General features: G+C 48.2%; 1 protein-coding gene and 1 long non-coding RNA gene across 8 annotated transcripts in view; one reads left to right on the top strand and one right to left on the bottom strand.

Moving 5' to 3' along the window:
• SKI (SKI proto-oncogene) overlaps positions 1-20,166 on the top strand; it is a 99,812-nt gene that overhangs the window by 65,917 nt on the left and 13,729 nt on the right. The gene's annotated exons all lie outside the window — the stretch shown is intronic.
• The window catches only part of LOC107054921, a 138,446-nt gene continuing 122,064 nt past the window's right edge, over positions 3,785-20,166 (bottom strand). For all 3 annotated transcript variants that reach the window (XR_005841414.2, XR_005841413.2, XR_005841411.2), the window contains 2 exons: positions 19,600-19,728; positions 3,785-19,024 (listed from right to left, as the gene is read on the bottom strand). This is a non-coding gene — a long non-coding RNA (uncharacterized LOC107054921). The remainder of the gene's footprint in view (positions 19,025-19,599; positions 19,729-20,166) is intronic.

The raw sequence follows: 20,166 nt of genomic DNA, 5'->3' as shown, positions 1-20,166 counted from the left end.
TCATGCTTAGTAGATGAATTCTGTATACAGTGCAAATACTGAGAAGTTGCTGTCAGAGGTAAATATTTTACTTTTGTGGGTTTTTTTTAGTAGGGTCAGGGAAGGGAATTTGAAGAGAAACTCAAAAAGCAATGGAGTAATTATTCACTTTATAGCAAATCCTATGGATCTTTAATGGCTCCAGTCAAACAACCCTTCTTCACCTTCCTTGATCATGATAGATAATCAATTTTCCAGGACAACTGATGTGCAGTAAAATCCCTGTCAGTGCAGGGAGGCCCGGTGCATGGAGAAGCAGAGGACCTTTAATGACTGCAAGACTATTATTTAATCCCAGTGTGTTCCTCGGAGAGTTCCTAAGTTTATAGGAGTGTCTCAGTCCACAAAACATCAGGTTTGCAATTAACAGCCAGCTTTCACCAAGAAAGGAGCTATTTTAGAGCTATCTAAGTACGACTGTGTGAGACAACGAGTAAGTTCAGGTATACTTGTGTGGCTTCTGTGGTGTTTATAAATAAGGGCAGTGGTTTTCTCCATGGAGTTATTTGTGCCTGTAGTGTACATACAGCTGCTTTGGTAGAAATAGGACAGATGTGAGCAAGATGTACTTTCTTTTTTTAGGGGTGCAGTCTGAAAATTTGCCCTTAGACACTATGCCTTCGTTCAGCAAGAGTAAATTAGTTGGAAGAATAATTTGACTGCAAACCTCCTGATGTATGCTGTTGGTGAGGCTCCATTTGAGATGTATAAAGGTAGTGGGTTGGTTTGTCACTGGTGGGATTTGTGGTGGCATTCCTGTCACTGTCAGCATGAGATCCCATGAGGTGCCTGCTGCTATGGAACCACTGTATGGGTAGATATGGTTTCAGTACAACTCCACTTGAAGGAAAGCACCGCACCATGTTGAAGAAGACAACAAAAAAAAAAAGGGGGGGGATTGTTGCTTTATATCTTGTTCCCTTCTGAAGGTGAAGGAGACACAGCAGTGCTTAATTAGGGTATTGCAGTGACTCACACGGCCTTCTGAGAGGTTTTGCTAATTGCTGTTCTGTCTGTGGCTCGTGTTAGGCAACACACTGGTGAAAGAAATAGTTAAGCCTGGCTTCTCATCAGTAGATCAGTGATGGGCGTCTCTGTAGAAGTCTGTGGGAGGAAAGGGCAGTGGCAGCCCACACTGTGCCTGCCTGGCCTGGCCGTGTGCTGGGGGGCAGTGGGGCTGGGGGTCCCCTCACCCTGCATGGCCAGCTCCTACAGCCCCAGCACGTGCCCATTATTCCCACAGCCTTACAACAAATAGTTACTATGGAAAAGGAAATAATGGAATACCGTAGGTAGGGTTTTCTTCTCCCCTTGCAAATAGCTTATATTTGCAATAGTGTTCTGTCATGGGGTCACCACCACCCCTTCCCTGGGGGATGCAGATCCCAAACGCTGGGGGTGGGGTGGGAGCTCTGCCCAGTGCATGCTGGGGAGCTGTGGGGTGCACTGTGCCCCGGGTGCATCTCCATGTGTAGCTTAGGGCTGGTATTGTACATCTCTGAATTCTTTCATTCCCCATTCTGTTTTATTTGGCTTTTCTTCTAAAGCTGTGAGCAGCAGCACGTCCTACCCTTTCTCAGCTTTCCAAAAGTTGCCTGAATTCCTTTCTTTTTTTCTTTCTTGTTACTTTACCCAACGTTCCCTTCCTTCCTTCCTCCCTTCCCCCCTCAAATTTTGATCCCTCCTTAGCACTTTTCAGCAGAATTGAGCTATAATGTATAATTCACCCTGCCATGCTGAACCGTGAATCGTTTGCATGGAAAGAGAGAGAGAGATGGAGACATTTGAACAAATAAAAGGTTTTATTTTGCATGGAAACTTGGCAGGCTTTCATGTGCCAGCTTCCAGACACAACTAATACTGGGCTTATTTTGCACAGAGGGGTGGTTTAAAGAATTACACCTCTTGCTAGAAATGTTAGAACTTCTTTTCTTCCCATTATTTTTTCTAGCTCTTTCCCTTACCAACCTTCATAATCGTGTATTTTGCAACAATTAGATCCCTTTTGCTAACATTCCTCTTGTTTGTCTTTAAGGAAAATAGCCAGTGGAAATAGCTCATCCCTGTTGCTCCTTTTTGGGTACATGCAAATAGTGATAGTGCTTTGCAATTCTGTCTGAGGATCTCAGAATACTTTGCAAACACGTGTTAATTACAGACTCCTGGTGGGTGGTCTTAGGATATTACTGCAGCGACCAGAAAAATAACAAGGATTGGTAATGCCAGTGCTTGGAAGCTGCCTCACACCCTGTGAGCAGTGCTGGGAGGCAGAGGGACGTTGTGGGCTGTGTCACAGCTGGGTGTGCAAGGCCTGGGCACTCTGCTGCTGTTAGTGCAGATGTGGACAGCTGGCCTGAACTGTAACAATATCACATCTCAGGAGGAATAGTATTGTAAAGTAATGTTACTTTTCTGATTCCGAAGGGGCTGTAGTATAAAAATGCAGTGCGTTGTGGTTTCAGATCTTTCTGCTTTTCTCTCTTGTTCTTCTGTAACTCTGAAGTGGGTTGGAAATGGGTTGGTTTAAAAGTGTTTTGTGGGCCCCTTATGTATTGAATTTCACCGAAGGTGGGAAAATGTCCAGGCAGTGAGTGATGTGATTTTGGAACTCGTTCAGACATTTTTCTTAGCTGGGATGGGGGTTCTTGCATTTGAATTGACTCCAGCTTCCCTGTGCTGCAGAGTTCCTCCTGCCTTCTTACTGACTTTTCGCTCTTAAATTTAAAAGCAAAACAAACAAATAGAAACAACAAAAAACAGCAGAAAGTACAGCAGGGTCGAAATACTTCATCTGATTCTATGTTGAAGTTGACATTGAAAACCTCGGGCCTTTGTGTGCTCCCTCCCCCCACACTGACAGGGTGTCAGTGAAGGTCACAATACTTCCCAGGTGGGGATTTCTGAGGACCCTGCTAAGCCGTGTTCTGAGGGCTGGGCTGATTGCAAAACCTGTGCTTTATGCCTTGCTGGGCTGGGGCTTTGTCCGGGAGAAGGAGCTGTGGGCAGCCCTGAGGGAGGTCGGGATAAGTGTGCGCCCCAGAAGAAGCAGATTCTCACCAGCAGCATCAAAAATGACAGCAGAAGCCCTTCTGGTATCTTTGCAGAGTGGGGCTTGGAAACTGGCTTAGCATGGAGGCCTGGTTGCATCCTTAACGCTGGAGCTGCTTTCAAGCAGCTCTGTAATTTGGAATGTGAGTGACGTCAGTTCTTCTGGCCATCTGGTTAGAAAATCTAGTTGTAACTGAAAATATCCAGCCCTTTTTTTCTCCATTGCTAGGTGGTGACTACACACTTATGTAATTTAACAGCTCAAATTCTTTTCCATTCTGGTGATCTCTTCACAAAGTCATAACAGAGTGGATGCTACTGAAAGGATATGAGCAACCTGTGCGGCTTACATGAGCGGTTTGTCAGCTCAAGGGACCTCGCTGCAGAGGAGAGCACAAGGCTGGGCTCAGGAGATGCCTGTCGGTGTTGTGGCTGTGCCCTGGGACACGACCTTGGACGTGTACATCCCTGTTCTGTGCCTCGGTTTCCCCGCTCACTGCGCAGTCACAGCAGCACTTCCTGTCTTACAGGCGTTGTTAGCAGCTAATGAGTCATGCAGTGGAGCACTGGGAAAGGCAGCAAGGTACTGTTATAATTATTGCCTGCAGAGCTCTGCTCGCTCCTTGCTTTTTGGTTTCTTTTTCCTTTATTTTTGGTTGGTACATCCAAACACTCCACTTTAATGCCATTCTTTCAGTACTTTTAGAGCCTACTCCTCCTGCAGCAGTTGTGTGTTACGAAATTGTAATGTTTGTACTCATGAAAAACATGCATGCAAATGCACTCACTGATGGCACACAAAGCATAAAGGGAGGGAAACCTCCCAGACACTTTGCAAAGCCTTTTTAATAGAAAAACTCAGAAGAGCTTAAGAACAGTTTGTAAACGGTAAGCACAGCCATGCAGCCCTCATATTCTTACAGAACATTCCTTTTTGGTTTACTCAGGTTCCTAGTGAATAAGCTTTACAGGCGGAATAACCACCACACCCCATTTCATTTTTATGTGTAGTGTTTCCTCTCATTCTTGGAGGAATGGAAAAGCAGAGTCGTTTTGTGTCATTGATCCTTAAGGCAGCAGGGAACCAGGCGTCCCTTTATTGCCCCTTGCACAGCTGGCTGGGCCTCTGCATGCTTGTAGGTGACCAGAGGGCTGATAGTGCCAAGGATAAGTGTGGTAGAGAACTTGCCATGGAGAAGCTGAAGGGTTACCATTTGAGAAAAAAGATGGACTTTTAATTCTCTGTTTATTTACAGGTTGTGCTTATTAGAATCTGACTTGGGTGGGAAGGAACTACTCCATTTTATTATTCCAAAGGAGCGTGTGAAGGGAGCCGCATTAAAAAACAAGTGATAAATAGAATAGAAAGCAACTTAATCAGTAGAAGTGAGAAATGATCACACTGTTCCACCCCCTCTCCTTTTCTAAAGCAAACAAACCCCATCTCCCCCAGCAGGAGTGTTTCTGCTGTGAGCCGCCCTGCGTTGGGTGCCTGACTCGATGCTGCAGGGCTGCGGGGTGAGCAGCAGCTGCTCCCATGGAGCACACGGATCCTCTGGTGGTGAAGGAACCCATCGCTGGATGGAAAGCTGCCCAGAGCGCGTTGGGGCTCAACAGCTCCTGCTGTACTGCTGGTGTGCCGGCACTCCTGCGCTCTTAGCAGATCAGTTTGAAGGCTCCGTTGTCGGTAACAAAACTCTCAGCCCTGAGGATTGTGGTAGGCAGGAAATGCCTTGTTTGTGTAATTTTTAAAACATTTGCTACACAGTCGTAATTTTTTTCTCCCGGAAGCTTTTCCACTTGTCACACACAGCAGAAAACATGAAGTAACGCTTCAGCTGGCCGTGGCACCCCCTGCCACGGAACAGTAAATCTTTGTATCGCATCTCTGGTTGTAATGCACCATTTTTGTGCGTGAATACAGAGCTGCAACTCCACAGCTCACATCTATTTTCCTAAAGCGCTTCGGTACCACGCTAGAAAGAGTGATTTCATATTAGAGGGAAAAAAGGAGTGGGAATTACTCAGTGGTTAGGTTTAATTGTTCTGAATCCTTACAGCGTTTCATGAGAAAATGTACCGAGGAGATGTGCAATAGAGGGAAATGTGATGGAAAGGTATAATTTGACCACCTACCACTAGCAGCTGAAAAGTAGCTCTAAGGGCTGCATGCCTATCAGGATTAATCACTGTTTCATTATTGAAAATACCTTCTTTTTCCCTCCCGCAACCCTTCGTGATAGGCTCTGGGCATCAGGAGGTGTTTGTCAGAGGTAAATAGGAGCCGCAGTCCAGCTCTGCCTGCAACACACACAGCAGCACCTTTTGTTCAGAGCAGTTTCGGAGCCCTTTGCTGCGGTGGTCGCCTTTGTGGGCGCAGGGCAGAGGGCTGCCGGTGACCCCCCCGCGCAGGGCAGCGCATCCCAGCGTCCCCAGACGCTTTATGGCCCCAGGTCTGGCCATTTACCTCCGGCTGAACTCTGCCGATGGACGTGGCCAAGTGTTTCATTTGGACAAGGAAAAAAAGGAGCATTATTGAAAGAGGCTGACCTTTCCATCACCCTCCTCTGTCGTCATGGTGCTTTTATAGCATTTCTCTCTACCAGCCCCTACCCTTTTCTAAACCACAATAATTCCCCTCCTCCTCACAGGCCCTCCTCCCAGGAGACCTGGTGCGTGCTCTTTATTTCCACAGACACCTGCATTCAGTGTCGGTCACCAGCAAGGTTTGGGGACAGCGGCCCTGGGTCCAGCGCCGGCCCTTTAGGAGGAAGGCTGAGCCTGGGTGGGCACCAGGGGCTGCTCTGCTTGGCACTTGTGCTGCCGGAGCTTTGTCTTGGGGCAGGGGGCCTGCAGCTTGTGGAGCGGCGGTCTGGTGCCTCTCCTCTGGTCCAAACCCTGCGTCCTGCTGAGCCCAGCAATCCTTTTCAGGGCTGGCTGTCAGCTGCCTCGAGGCTGCCAGCACTGCTGCGCTTCGGGGCTGTGGGCAGTGGGGAAGAGTGAGGCCAGGGGAAGGGCACTTGTTATCCTGAGGGAAAAGCCCAAGCTGAAGATGATTGCTGCTTCTCCTCAACCAGTAAATGTATTTTTGGCAGTGCAGTGGTAGCAGTGAAAATCTCGATGTGTTGTGTTTTGTTTTTATTTTCTTTACAAAATATTGCTGAAACGTTTCTGCCTGTGAAGCTGGTGTGCCCCTGGTAAAGGAAAAAGGGCAATGAGAGCGATGTTCTGCAGAGTGAGGAGGCTCGGATTCATCTCTGTGTGCCTGGAGATGTGAGCACAGGATTTTGCCCTTAGCTTCTAATGAGCATCAGAGTCGTCAGTACACTGCTGTCATTGTAATGGGCTGCAGCTACAGAACTCGATGGGCAGTGCTGCACGGTGCCTCCTCAACCATTTGAAATGCTTTTACTTAAAACTAAGCATGATGCTGGGACCGTAAGAAGGGGTTAATTGTGCTCGGTCTGTCAGGTTAAACCTTGGACAGCCTTGTCCTTGCCCGGGTTATGTGTCTGCTATTTTTATTTTGCACCTCTGCAAATTTTAATCTTTGTAGTAATCATGCTTAGCAGGTGTGAGGCTTGATTATAAGCCAATAAAAAGAAGAAAGAAGACGCGCTGCTGCCAGGTTGTTCCACCAGCCATGGAGCTGGCTTATTGATGAATGTTGGGCTCTCAGCCAGGCTTCCCTGCCTCTGAAGGCTGGGGGGGGAGAGGTGGTGCTTGTACGGCGCGGGAATGAGCCAGACAGAAAAATTGATTGTTACTTTAATGTGATCTGACGTGAGAGAAAGTGGAAGTAGAGGACAGGAAAACTGCAGCCTCAGCACTGCACTGGAAGCACTGTGACTTTACAGAGCGTGCTGGCATTCCCTTTCTCTCCCAGAGATGAATTTGTAGAGTCCCTTCTAGGGAAGGAGCAGAGGAGGGAGGGGTGCGTGTGGTGCAGCTGCATGACAGCCTCGTGCCAGACAGCCCTGCTGGGCTGCGACCTTGCGGGGCTGCGGTAACGGAGCTGCAGGGTGGCTGAAGGCACAGCTGTAGCAGGTACAGCGATGCACGCATGCAGTCAGGGTGGTAAAAGCCTTCAGAACTGTGTGACTTGCCACTTTCTTGCTAGGATAGCTGAGTTTGTGATCTGCACTTTCCACGCTGTTTCAGGCATTTACAGGTAGCACATATTGGCAACAATGAGTTGGAAGTGCTACAGAAAAGGAATGTGATGTGTGTGAGGCACGCAGGTGGTGCCTGGGACGTTAGCAGATCTTGGCCAGCTGAGAGATGAGGTCTTGGAGGAAAGATGCTTAAGCATTGTGCTTTTAAGCAGAGGCCAGTTTGTAGAGGTTCTGATACTACTTACACTGATGTGGTTTAATGAAACACTTGCGTTCCTTGATTTACCTGAAGATATTCAAATAGCATCAGTAGCAGAGCCAGGAATAGAGCACAATAATCCTGGCCTTTGTAACTATTAGAGAGCTCTTCTTGCCCTAAAGCAGATAAACAGATCATTCTGCAGCCATCAGAAGTAGGGAGTGGTTTCTCTTCCTTCTGTTTTATTTTATCCGTGAGAAGAGCACGTAGTTCACAACAGCTAGAAATGGGCTACAGAAAGAGTAAAGTTGAGATTTCTCTTCTTGTGGGATTTTTGCCCAGCTTTCATATTAAGAAGGGGAGAAAGAAAATGTTAATGTGAATGCTTTCCCACCCATCTTAAGGCTCCACCACTTGCATTCCACGTGGGTCCTGGCAGCTCCACAGCAGTATTGCTAGCAGCACATGATTTTAGTATCTAATCATGTTAGTCGTGACCCAAATCAGCCTTAAAATGGTTAAAAACATAGAAAGGGAGTGGGAGTACAGCGTCAAGAATAGCTTGGAAGAAGATGCTATCCCACATACTGGGAAGGAGCTGGTATCTGGAAGGTGCTGCAGTGACAGGAGCGAGGAGAGGGCAGAACCAGCAGGCTCACCACCTGAATGCTGCCTTCCTTCCAGGGATGCTTTTCAGAACATCCTTTGTACGTTTGGTGCAGGTCTTCCATGAACATCAGAAGCTGCTGTTGCTCTCTATCTCTGAAAAGAATACCCATCAGTGCTGCCAGTGATTTCTGATGGTTAGAACACAGGACTAGGAGCCAGCATCTAGCAGCCTGCCTCCTGAGCTCTGGGTTCCCTGGCGCGAGTCACTTGGCCTGCTTTTGTTGAGCAGAGTGAAGACGGGAGCAGGGCTTGTGTGCTTGGTGGCACAGCTCGTTGGCTCTTCATACAGGCCACGATTGAAGCTGCTTGAAAGTAAGGTCTGATTTCTGAAATTAGTTGTGATTAGAAAAGTGGTTTTGGCCTTAATGTTTGTGACCGCTGCGCAGGGCTGTGGAAACGCTGCTCCATTTACATTTCTTACTCCGTTTCTCACCATGCTAAACATGCTGTCGTGCTGTCTTTGGATGGATGAGAAGAACCGCAGACCTACAACATAGCAAGTGGAAAACTGGAGGAAAGAATGTCGGGAGCACTGACGGGGCTGAGGTAGCTGTGCTGGAAGCCTGCAGTGTGTGTGTTGGAGTAGAGTGGGTGTCAGAAAGCCCACCTTCAGGGATGTCTTGACAGCGTTAATGCATTCACATTAAGTGCAGCCCTTAATCCATTTGCATATTTTGATCTCTGAGTACATACCCATAGTTTTACGCTTTGTTCAAAGGAAAGGCAACCCAGAAGGCAGCAAATTGCAAGGTGTTTCTGTTTGCCAGGGACAGATGCAGCATCACATCTGATTTTGATGGGGAGTGGGGGAAGGCTTAACCTTACAGCTATCCCTTTAAGGTTGTGGTTATAGTGCGGGTTTTAATCGCTACTTTGACCTGATTAAACCCTCAGCCACAGAGAAATCAGCTTACAGAAACATGTCTCCTGTTGAACCTGGGAGCAGCAGCAGGTCAAAAAAACAAGCCAAGCCAAATACCATTAGAAAAAATAAAAGCTTTAGCTCTCACAAATAGCATGGTGATGTTGTAAATCACATAGCACTGCTTTGCAACAGGATATTTCAAGTCTATTGATGGTGGATATCCAAATGGAATCATGTAACTGTACTGTGGCTTCATCTCCTGCACAAACAGATTAAACCTGTCCCGAGCATAAAACGTAACCTGGATTTTGTTAGGTTTTTATTCTTGTGCCTTCTGCCTTTTAATATGGGGTCAGGAATCAGGTGTGTGTAGGATGGAAAGGGAGGAGGTGCATCCCTGGGAGTTGGGGATCAAATGGATTTTTAATCTTCTTTCAATCCATCTGCCCTCTTATTAAATTCTCCATCTTCTTTCAAGACGTTATTCAAGTCTGTGCGTGGGTCTCTTTGCCAGTGTTAAAACACAAGAAGTATCCTACTAACAACTGTGATGGTACCCAACAAAAATCCTTAATCTGTGGATCGGTAGTAGAACTGCATGGAGGAGACATAAAGGGGGAGGTGGGTGGGAGAGAGATGAGACAAAAAATCCTTTAAAACCAGAAAGCATTTTCAGGCTAGAGTGAAAATTAAGACTTTCAAGGGACTTGGCCCCATCTTGAGCCGAGTTTTGCTGATGATTGCTGAAGCATTTGGAGCCTCCAAGCCTCACGGTGACACCTGGCTGCACAGAGAGCTGGGGGGTCTTATTTTTTTTTTTTTTAAATTGAGGAAGTTGTGGAGAGAAAAGGCAGGTACAAGGCCAGACCCAGCTCTGCCTGGAGCACAGCGAGCCAGCTATCCTGGGAAGTCAACAGCTAACAAAAGACACGAGAAAGGCAAGAAGACAGAGGGCCCCAACCTATTGTTTTCCTCCTTCTTTCCAAATAATCATGACTTCCCTGACCTCCTGGCTTGTTCCCTCCAATGAGGATTTCAGGACAGCTGCTACCCTAACAGCTGAGCCAGACATTATTTGCCTGGCTTCCCGCAGTTCCTTCCTCCCACTTCAGCAGCAGCAGCAGTGCGAATGATAAACTTCTCTCCCACAGAATTAATCTGTATTCTTTAATAAAGGTTTGGGATTCTGTTCTGTATTTTAAATAACTTTCCTTCCCTCTTTCTGAAATTTGCTGCTTTATCTCCATTGTGCTAGCACCGTGTTCCTTGTTTCTGTACAGTAATGGCTCAGCCTTTTTCGTATGGAAGTTGACTAAACTTGGCCTTGTAGAGAACGGACTTACCAGGCTGATCTGCACTTTCCAAGCTGAACTTACAGTAGGCAGGATGGTGCGTTTATACCAGCAGGCTGTTACTTTGTTCCTTGAGAGGACATGGGAAGGCAAAACGTATCCGCCAGACCTTTTTTGTACACTGTTGCTCATTGTCTGCATGGTGTGTCACCTTCTCAGGCCTGCTTTTGCCCTTGAGCTAGTAATTCCCAGCCAGAGCCTTGCCCTGCTGGGTCGTGACCTTTGTAATACTGCGTTGCTCTGCTTCCAATGCAGGTCTTGGGCTTCGACTGTTGTAGGCATATTCCATTAAACCTTCAAGTTAACCTGTTTTGTTTAGGTCTCATCTGAGAAAAATCGAACAGAGGTGTCCTTACGATGAGATAGGTTAAAGATTTGGTGGTAGAGTTGGTAATATGTAGTTTAGTGTCTTGTGTGTGACTGGTTGTGCTGGCACAATGCTGGGATATATTGTTTGCTTGCATTTCCATTACCATGTTGCATGGAATCAGATTCAAGAACATTACACAACAGATAGTCTTTTATAGACTCGTTTCCTTTGTTTTGTCTTGCTTTGTTTTTCACAGTCGTCATCCTTGTCTCTCTGTAGGAACAGTAACTGTGCATGCAGCAAGTGCAGGTAGCTCAGTGGGTGCCACAGTCTAGCATGTGGTGTGCATGCATGTTGAGTCATCCAGGAACATTCAGCAGCACTGCAGAGACCAGCAGCGCAGGGATCGTTGCCTAAATTTGTCCTTCTGAAAACAACTGGTGGTTTTGTACCATCCTTGCATTTGGTTTCCCACGCAGGATGCAGCCCTGTGTTATCGGGATCCCTTCTGTGCCTGACCCTCCCCTGTTTCAGCCTCGGCCATTAGAAGATGGCCCATCCCTGCTCCAGGTGGCTGCACACATCTCTTTCCCTGAAGTTCTCTCAGATAAGGTCATTGCACACCAGCTGTGTGAGAACAGGGTTGAGCACAGACCCCGTGTGCCCGCTGGGTGTGTGTCCGAGCGGCTGTGTTCCCATCACCCAGCTCTGACGGTCCTCCTGCCCCAGGGATGGTGCTGTGTTTGCTTTGGAGAAGTGAGGGCCTAATTTGGGATTTGCAGTGACCTAAGGCTTTAGGGTCAGGCGTTTATTGCTAATTTATACCACTACTTCACCACAAACGTAGCACGGTTCTACTCTTCCCCAGAATATGAAAGGCCACAAATGGTGGCTTATATAAAGTTTTGCTGCTTTTTGGGTAGGCTGCTTGTGGTGGCTTTTCATTCTCTGCATTATAGGCTTCATCAGTAAACTGCAGCTCACAACTGGGACTGAGACTTGAAAGTTTCCAACAAAAACAGAAAACAATATCAGAGCCTTTGAAGCCATCACCGTCCCAGGGCTGAATTTCATTTGTGTCGATTCCCGTGATGTGTTTGATGGAATGTCAGAGACTGGTGATGGCACAATTCCCCAAGAAGGAAGAAAGGCAGGCTTAGACTGTTGCCTTGGAAATCTTGCTTACTTTGCAGTTCGCATGTCAGTTGTGTTGGTGATAAGAGGAGAAAAGCCCATCCCATGGTGCAAGGAAAGGAAAAAAGGGAAATGGGGGAGGGGAGGTCAGTGCTCGTGGCTCCAAACCTTCTCTGAACTCCTTTCCTCGTGTTTCTGGTCTCAGGCTGCAGGCCAGACTCCATGGTGGTTTGTAATTAAACCCTAATTGTGGAGGTTCTGTGGAGTTCTCCTTGCCTACCAGGTCAAACTGAGTCTGGTTTCTATCACGAGATATTTCAGTTCAGTTGCCCCTTGAGGAGGTATGGGAACAGACAGTCCATTCATATTGAACAGATGACCAAGGCTTAAAAAACCGTTTTTGTCCATTAAGCTACAGCTAAGATATTATGAAAACTGCTTAATAATGTTCCCTAACATTTATACCACGCTATTTTCTTACTTTAATTTTCCAGGCAATTAAAAATAATTGAAAGTTACTGCCAAACCCCCTGAAGATATACTTTTTGTTTCAAATAAGCTTATTTTCATACTTGTGAGGTCACCAGATATTTATTTGACCGTCTTTATAGGGGTCAGACACATTACACACACACAGAAGGATGTGGAATAGAACTCACACTGTAACACAGAAGTGAGAAGTAAGGGGGAAAAACAGTGCTGGTTGTCCCGGTGGGTGTTCGTATTCATTATCTGGGCACGACAACAGAACTCACTGTATGTGCACCAACCAAGTCCTAATTCTGCAAGGCACTTAGAAGCGCTTAAAATTGTGCTTAAAGCCTGTTAAGTTTAAATAGATGTAAAGGAGAGGTTGGGTGCTTTGGCAGATCCGGAGGATGGCCTGGGGTCAGCAGATGCCCTGGGCAGCCCGGGCTGGTGGGCACCTTGGGGTGCAGACCCATTCTGGCATCCCAGCCAGCCTCAGTGGCACTGAGGGAGCGGAGACCAAGCAGGAATTGCATTGGTAGATAGAGGCCGTACGCAGTCAGACCTCTCTAATCTCCCATCCTATTAATAGAGCCGTAGCAGACACAACCCATGTGGCTGCGCAGTCACGCTGCACTGCAATATTGCTTAGCCAGTTCTCCCCCTAAAGGCTTAAAATCTGTCACGTTACACAAGAGCTGAAAGCCTTCTTGTGGTGCCCCAGATTTTCACCTCCTGTCCATCCCGACCCCCTCCCATTTTCCCCTTCTGATTATCTTTTACTGCCTCCTTTGGTTATATAAAATTAAGTTGTTGAAATACATTGTGACTCTACCTCTAAACATCTGCACGTATACAAGGGGCATTTCCCTTTAGGTCTCTCCTCTGCAGTCAGAAGGTGAGTTCTCTCAGAATTATAAAAAGCTGGGTGCGTTTTTTTTGCCAATATGTTGTGTATTGAATGAGGCCGTTTGCTAAAGGCTCTGTCTGCCAGGTTGGTGGGTGCGGTGACCGTCCCAGCGCCCTGCTAAAGGACACAGCTCCTCCTCTATCTGTACTGTGCGGAAACTAAAATCAGGTCTGTATAGACTGCTCACCCAGTGGAACAGAAAGGGTTCTCCCAGGCAAAGCCGTTCTGGCAGGAGGATGCGCAGCGTGGGTTTGCTGGGCAGGGTGAGCTGAGGGGCCCTCTGCTCTCTGCCCTCTCCCCTCACCCCTCAGCTCCACATCTGGTGCCCGCAGCGCGTGACGCTTATTTCTGAAGGCAGCAAAAGCAGCTTTGGAAGTCTAAGACGGTAATTGGTTGTCTGCCTTTATCCTCAGAGCTCTGGGGAGGTTTCAGAAGTAATAACTGTTACTTAAAGTAGATGAGCTTCTTGTGAATTCCTTTGAATTGTAGAGCACGTTAGTTGTCGGGGACTTAAGGAAGCATCTGCCTGTCTGTAGCTTTCAAAACATTTTGTAAGCAAAGAATTAATTTTTTCCTATTTTCTATATATACGGGTGGTGAGAAGATAGTCCTCAGAAATGGTGTTTTTATAGAAATGGCCTGTCTTGATGGAGAAGGCACCAAGAAAAAGGCCTCCTTCTTGATGATATTGAGCGTGTTCAGGATCTAACTCACCTAAAACCCATTTGCACCTGAGCTGTCCTTAACTGTATGGTCGCTGCTCCGTTCCTTCAGTCAAAAAATGCGGTCGTCTTCATCAGATGCTGCAGGGAGCAGTTCCTGCAGGAACCGAGGAGATAAATGGGGCCTTGCACCGTTTTTTCACCAGGACTAGGGGTTTCCATTGCACTTTGTCTTATCCTTAATAGGATTTGGAACTATTAATCCATGATCAATGAATTGACAGTCTACTTTCACCCATATGCTTGGGGAACGTCAGGAGTGTTAGAGCTGACTGGAGGTGTCCTTGTGCTCCGTCCTGTGATGGGACACAGACTGCCTCTGACACAAAAGTCTGAAGCTTTCCTGGAGCAACCTCCAGCAGATTAAACACAAGTGAAAAATAAACTACCGCAGCCTTTGGGCAATGCTGCTGTTGTGCAGCCAGAAGGACCCAGGTGAATCCAATTGTTCTTATTCTAGTGTATTGCTGGTTCCTGCAATGACACCAGAACCAAACCAGCTCTGCTGACAGAATGCCTTTTTGGGACGTGAAAGAAGGGCGGGGACGCGGAGCAGGTTGTCAGCAAAGGCCCTATAAATAACCACAGGGAAGCATAGACCGCGGTGCAGACGAGCAGAGCTGCGTCTGCTGTGCTCCGCTGGCTCTGCAGCCTTGGAAGTAATTTGTCACGACGTGTCAGACGGCCGGCCCTGGCGCGGGCTGGCAGCAGGCCCTGTCCCCCCGGTGCCACATGCGTGTGCACACGTGCCAGGCGTCTGCTGCAGGGCGGCAGAGCAACCCGGCGGGCTGCAGATCCGGGGTTGGTGGGGACGGGGCTGGTGGCCTGGTTTTCCAACTGAATTGTCAGAATATGTTGTACAACAAGCGCTGCCCAGTGCTTGGGGCTGTCTGGGAGATGCCGGTTATTTTGTCATAGCTGTGCTGCAAGGACGCTCAATTCTGGCAGGATGGGTCTTTGTACCCAGTGTGTAATATAACACATCCTACTAACGGCCATAAAACCTATGGCACTGGGGACCCGAATCGAGCACCCGGAGTTGGCTGCTGCCCAGGTGCTGCCAGGAGCTTGGTGCTTTCCGGCAGCCCTCTGCGGGGTTTGGCACCGTCTGGTCGCCAAAGTCCATCATGCATCAGCTGGCGTTGGAGGGAGAGCAGTGCCTGGTGGGGCCGGTATTAGTGAAAACCTCAAGGGGAATGCTTGCCCTTTTATGTAACATTTGAAATTAAAATGAGATTCTTGGCGGGCAGAGTGGACGTGTCTCTGCAGCACAGGAACCGAGGCCTTGGAGAGAGCTCGAAGCTGGAACTTCAGTGCAGTTACAGCAAGAGGTGCTGGTTTCATTTCAAAGAAAACACCAAGAGAAAATTTCATCCACAGAGGGCTTTTTAATTTCAAGAACCATGACCCCAGAAACAATTCAGCAAGGCCTGGGCAAAGCAAACCTGTTTGTAGAGGAAATTTTGATTTTCCTTGCTGAATCTGATGGCAAAGCTCCCCTCGGCCTCAGTTACAAGAGAGGCCGGACGCGGGGCTGCCAGCGCTGCCTTGTTGTGTGCAGGCACAGCCCTGCTGCACGCTGCCCTCCGCCAGCCCCTTTCCTCCGCTCCCAGGGCGTGCTGCCAGCAGCGGGCAGGGATTGGGGCCCTTTTCCTCTTCAGTCCCGACCTCCTTGCACCGCTCCCCATTACTGGCTCAGCTCAGCTGGGGAAGTGGGAGCTGAAGTTTTTGTTTTGTTTTAAACCACAGGGCAGGGAATTCTTTTCAAGCCATAACTTCTAGTTTCCACTGGAAGGGCAAAACAAGCTCTTAGCCAGTGGAAAAGAGGCTTCCAGTTGCTCCAACCAAGAGCCAAAACCCAAGTACATTGCTTAGCAAATAATCAGCTATCTTTTCAGATGTCTCTTCAAAACAAATAAAAGGAAAAAAGGAAGAGAGAAAATCAGAGCAGTGTTTTTTTCAGTGGACTTTGCTGCCGCTGTCGGAATGCATGCCACTGTGCTCATGCCTCGTCCTTGTCCTCGCTCCCTGTGCCTCCATGGCACCCTGCTTCCCAGCACAAGCACCTGGGGATCAGGGTCACTTTGAGTGGGAAATACCCATTTTGTTGAGCAGCTGCTGCAGAGACTCAAGGAGTGGCTGTGAAAAACTCAGTGATTGTAGATTTGGAAACTTGGGTTGAAGAAACTGGGTGGTTTCACAGCTTTTGAAGGGAAGGAGTGCTCTCTTAAGACAGTCCTGCGGTGCAGAGGATGTTGTTTTGGTTTTCCTTCCTTCCCCTGCCACTCTGAAAATGTTTCCACCTTTGTACCATTCAGTTCCATATGATTGAATTGTCTCTTTTTCCATTTGACTGTCAGGCCTGAGATTGGCATTTATTGCTCGTCAAGCTGTAAGAAGCGGCAAGAAGGGGAGATGGATGGTTTTTCTGGGAACTTCTCCTTGGGCTCCTGAGTAACAGCCCAGGGATACTCAGCTTAATTTCTGATGACAAAAGTGGGTTATGCTGAATTGCCTAGGGCACAGTGGGTCCTGCTGCGTGAGTGGGGCACGCTGTGTGCAGACAGCACAGCAGTGTTGTGCTGGGGCTGAGGCCTGCAGCAGTGCCACAAGGCCCTGCACAGTGCTGCCAGGCCTGCCTTGGGGGGTGGGCTGTGTGCTCAGATGGCAGTCGGGGTCTGAAACCAGTGTGAGTGGTTTGCTGATGCTCCCTTTAGCGAGGGGTGTAACTGTGGTTTTTCTTTGGAGAGATGCAGATAAATGCCTAAATATTACCTTCTGTGTAGAATGAGTAAGTTATCTCTTATCTGAAATCAGTGTAATACAGAGAACAACATGCTGAAGTTAGTCTGGTGCGAGAAAAACCCAGTTTCTAATTGTTAAAGATGAACATCCTCTATCTCCACACATTCCTAAGGCTCTCTCCCTGTGTCTGTAACACCCTGTCTGACAGCTGGGCAGCTGCATTCACCTTGCTAGCAGAGCAGTACGAGCTGCCCTGTGGAATCAGGGGAAGCTCAGCTCCAGGCAGGCTCACACTCTGTGCTGTGCCCGACAGGCGCACTCTGGAGGGGGGACTGAAGGTGATTGTTGCCTGTGATTGCACGTCCCCAACTGGAGGGGCAAAGTGGGTGCATGTGCTTCACCAGAGCAGTGAAAAATGGGGAGGTGGGAAGCCTTCTGGTCTTTTGACTGGAATATTTTTAGTGCCTGGGGTTTTATTCTTGACATATCTTTTGAATTGGAACAGAATTAGAGTTAGCTTCCTAGGGGAGGCTCCATCGGCAGCAAAACTTGGGGTCCCAAGCCCTTCTTTGTGCGTGCTCTGCCCATGTCCTCTACAAAGCCACCTGTCTTGCCCAGCTTACCCAAAGAGTGAAGAAACATTAGATTGATAACTGGTGGTGGGTTGGCCCTTCGTAATTGCTATGGCCTCTGGTGCAGGTGTGTTCATTGCAGTAGGGCCTGCATCTGCTCTGTAGGATAGTTGCTGCTTCAGGACTTTGCCTCAATTTCATGTTCCTTTGGGGTAAAACGTGAGCTGAGGTGGTCCAGAGCTGGCCAGGAGAAGCATTCCAAAGAGCAACCAGATAACTGTTCATCAGAGACTCACGGGGTCAGTGGGAGACCCTGGTGAGTTCAGGCTGTGCCACCCAAGTGCCAGCGGGGCATTCTGCGTGCTCACCACCAGCCCTGCTCTTTCATTTTTAATGTATTTTTATCTTCGGATGTCTGACACGTTTTGAACCCAAGCAGTCTATCTCTGGGGTTTCTCCACATTGTATCAGACCGGCGTCTGGTCTTGTGGTTTGTGCCCCTAATGAGAAAGCTGCTTGATTTTCACAGCCAGGCGAGCATCAGAGGAGGCAGGAAGCCCCACCCTTCCTCCTGGTGTAACCGAACTCAGCTGTTTGCATGAACTCGTAGCAGAAGCGATAGCTTGAACAAATGACAGCATCTATCTATAGATTGAGAGCCCAGTTTTTATTTTGCCTATTCTGGGTTTGCAGGCTTTTTTAGCTGCGGGGTTTTCAGTTGAGATGCTTCTGATTTCCATGAGAGGTAGAAATAGGAAATTGAGTTCTTCAGCTTCTCGATATTTCCCAAATTCTTTTTTAAGAGACTGAAATACAGAGTTCTGTGTACTGGGATAGCTTTGAGGACATTAAATCAACGGTGAGGATAGACAAGCCTTTATAAGGATGCTGCGTAGGGACACGGTGACATCTGGTGTGGGAACATCATTTCCAGCCAGTGAGCTCAGGAGTCGGCCAGGCTGGGTGGCAGTGAGCCCACGGTGTTGTGTGAGTGGTTCCACTGACTTGGCCATTCTGCAGGGTTTGGCTGGCACTCAGCTCCTTCCCGAAGGGAGCACTGTCCTGTTCTCAGTGGTCTTAGCTTATCCCCTAGTGGATGGCTGCTCACAGCACAGAGCGGCCCGAAGATGCAGCAGTCACTGGGTGCAGCAGAGCCAGGAGAGAAGGGCACAGAGAACACGAGCCAGGCACCCAGCCCAGCCCCTGCAGAGCTGGAAATAAGGCAGGGGAAGGCAGCAGATTGCTTCAGGAGTGTATTTTGGTAAATCCACAGGCACCAGCAATCACATCCATGAACAGCCCCAGTTCACCAAATGGAAGTGTGTTTTTCTGGGCGCACCTGGCCTTCTCTCACCCACTGAGCTGCTGTGCCGCCCGGTCGGCTGCTTCCACCCTGACAGTGCGGCCAGGGAAGGCTGTCAGAGAGGTACGGGGTCAGAAATGCTTTCTGCTGGTTTCGTGCTTTGTTACTGTATTACTGAATTGAACCAGAAAATGTGATCTGACACGTCCAACGTGGCCCTGGTTGGCTAGAGGTCAAATTAGGCTGCTTGTTATCAGTTTGTCTTAGAAAGGATAACGTTGAAGTTCACATGCCCGTTTCCCTTTGGAATTTACTTAAAAAAAAATTAAGGGATATTATAAATCTTCTCATATGTTGGTTTTTTTTTTTTTTTTTTTTTTGTTGTTGTTTTTTCCCCTCAAAATGTCATTTACTTTAGAAAACAACAGTCTGAAAGCTTAAGGAAATGCTTCACAAAATATTTCTGGGCCCACTTTGTATCAGTAAGTTTCTTTTGTCTGTGGATTTCAGAAAATGCAGTGAGAAACCACTTTGCCAAATAAAAGCCTGGTTAGTCACAAGTCACTGAGTTGCCTGCAATGGAAGAAAAACCGAGGGAGAAATAAGGAAATAATTATTAGATGTTTTTGATAAGTCATTTATGAAAGATGGCAGGAAGTGGTGCGGAGCACATCGTGGGATGGTGCGTGCGGGCAGGCAGAGGGGCAGTGCCCCCTCCTGTGACTGAGGCTGTCCGTGTCGTGGCTATGGAGACCTCCCTCCATGTTTTGATGAACAGCAGCATGGATTGCCTGATCGCTTCGTGGTGTGTGAAAATGAGAATTTTGGCACTGTTGAAATGGAACCCAAACATAGTTTTAAGCGCGTAGTGCAGGGTGTGAGATCTGTGTAGACAGAACGGGACAGAACGGAAAGAAAAGTGTCCGAGGCCATCACAGCAGCTCAGGTGTGACACTGAGTGCCGCTGGTGGGCTGTGCCACTCAGCACCAGTTTGTTAGCAGTGCTTCTGAGCGCTGTGATGGGAGATGACGGTGTCAGAGCTGTCTGTGTGCCCCGTTGAGCACCTGTTTTCTCTCCCCGTTTTTTCACATTGTTTTCATCTCTTTGTGGGCAGGGTAAAACCGTTTCCCCCCATGCACACACTTACTGCTTTACTCCTTGCAGCATCTCACGCTGTCAGATCGGTGCTGGCTCCTTGGCAACAAAAGGTTAAGCATCCTTCCCACGTTTGCTGCTTTTTTTGTGCTCAGAGCCCTCCTGAACCTCGGATGTCAGCCTAGATTTAAGAGAAAAGAAGGGTGACAGTGGAGAAAGCTGGAGAGGAGGCATGATTTCTTTAAAAATGCAAATGAGATCATTCTAATTCAATCTCTCCCCTCCAGCCCCTTCTGAACCCGCCTCTCTCCTCCAGCCGCTGCTTGACACTCGGCGCAGGGACGGGTCCCGCTCCAGCTGGGTGGTGCCGAGGGGCACGAAGGCAGCGGGTGCGGGGGGAGGAGGCTCTCTGAGCCCCACCACCTGTTGCCGTTCCCATTCCAAGCCCCCTTTCTCCTCCCCGCCCTCCAGCGCTGCTCCCCTCCCCACGCCGCTCACCATCCCCAGTGGATAGGGCTGGGATCGGCAGTCACTTGCCAAATACCTTTCTAATGCTGTCACTAATTCTGCACAGACAGCATCTCTGAAAGCAAGAAACAGATCTGTTCCAGTGCATTGT

Source organism: Gallus gallus, chromosome 21 (genome assembly GCF_016699485.2).
Source record: "Gallus gallus isolate bGalGal1 chromosome 21, bGalGal1.mat.broiler.GRCg7b, whole genome shotgun sequence".
Taxonomy (NCBI): domain Eukaryota; kingdom Metazoa; phylum Chordata; class Aves; order Galliformes; family Phasianidae; genus Gallus; species Gallus gallus.
The sequence above is the reverse complement of the archived record's forward strand: the minus strand, read 5'-3'. Positions and strand labels throughout refer to the sequence as shown.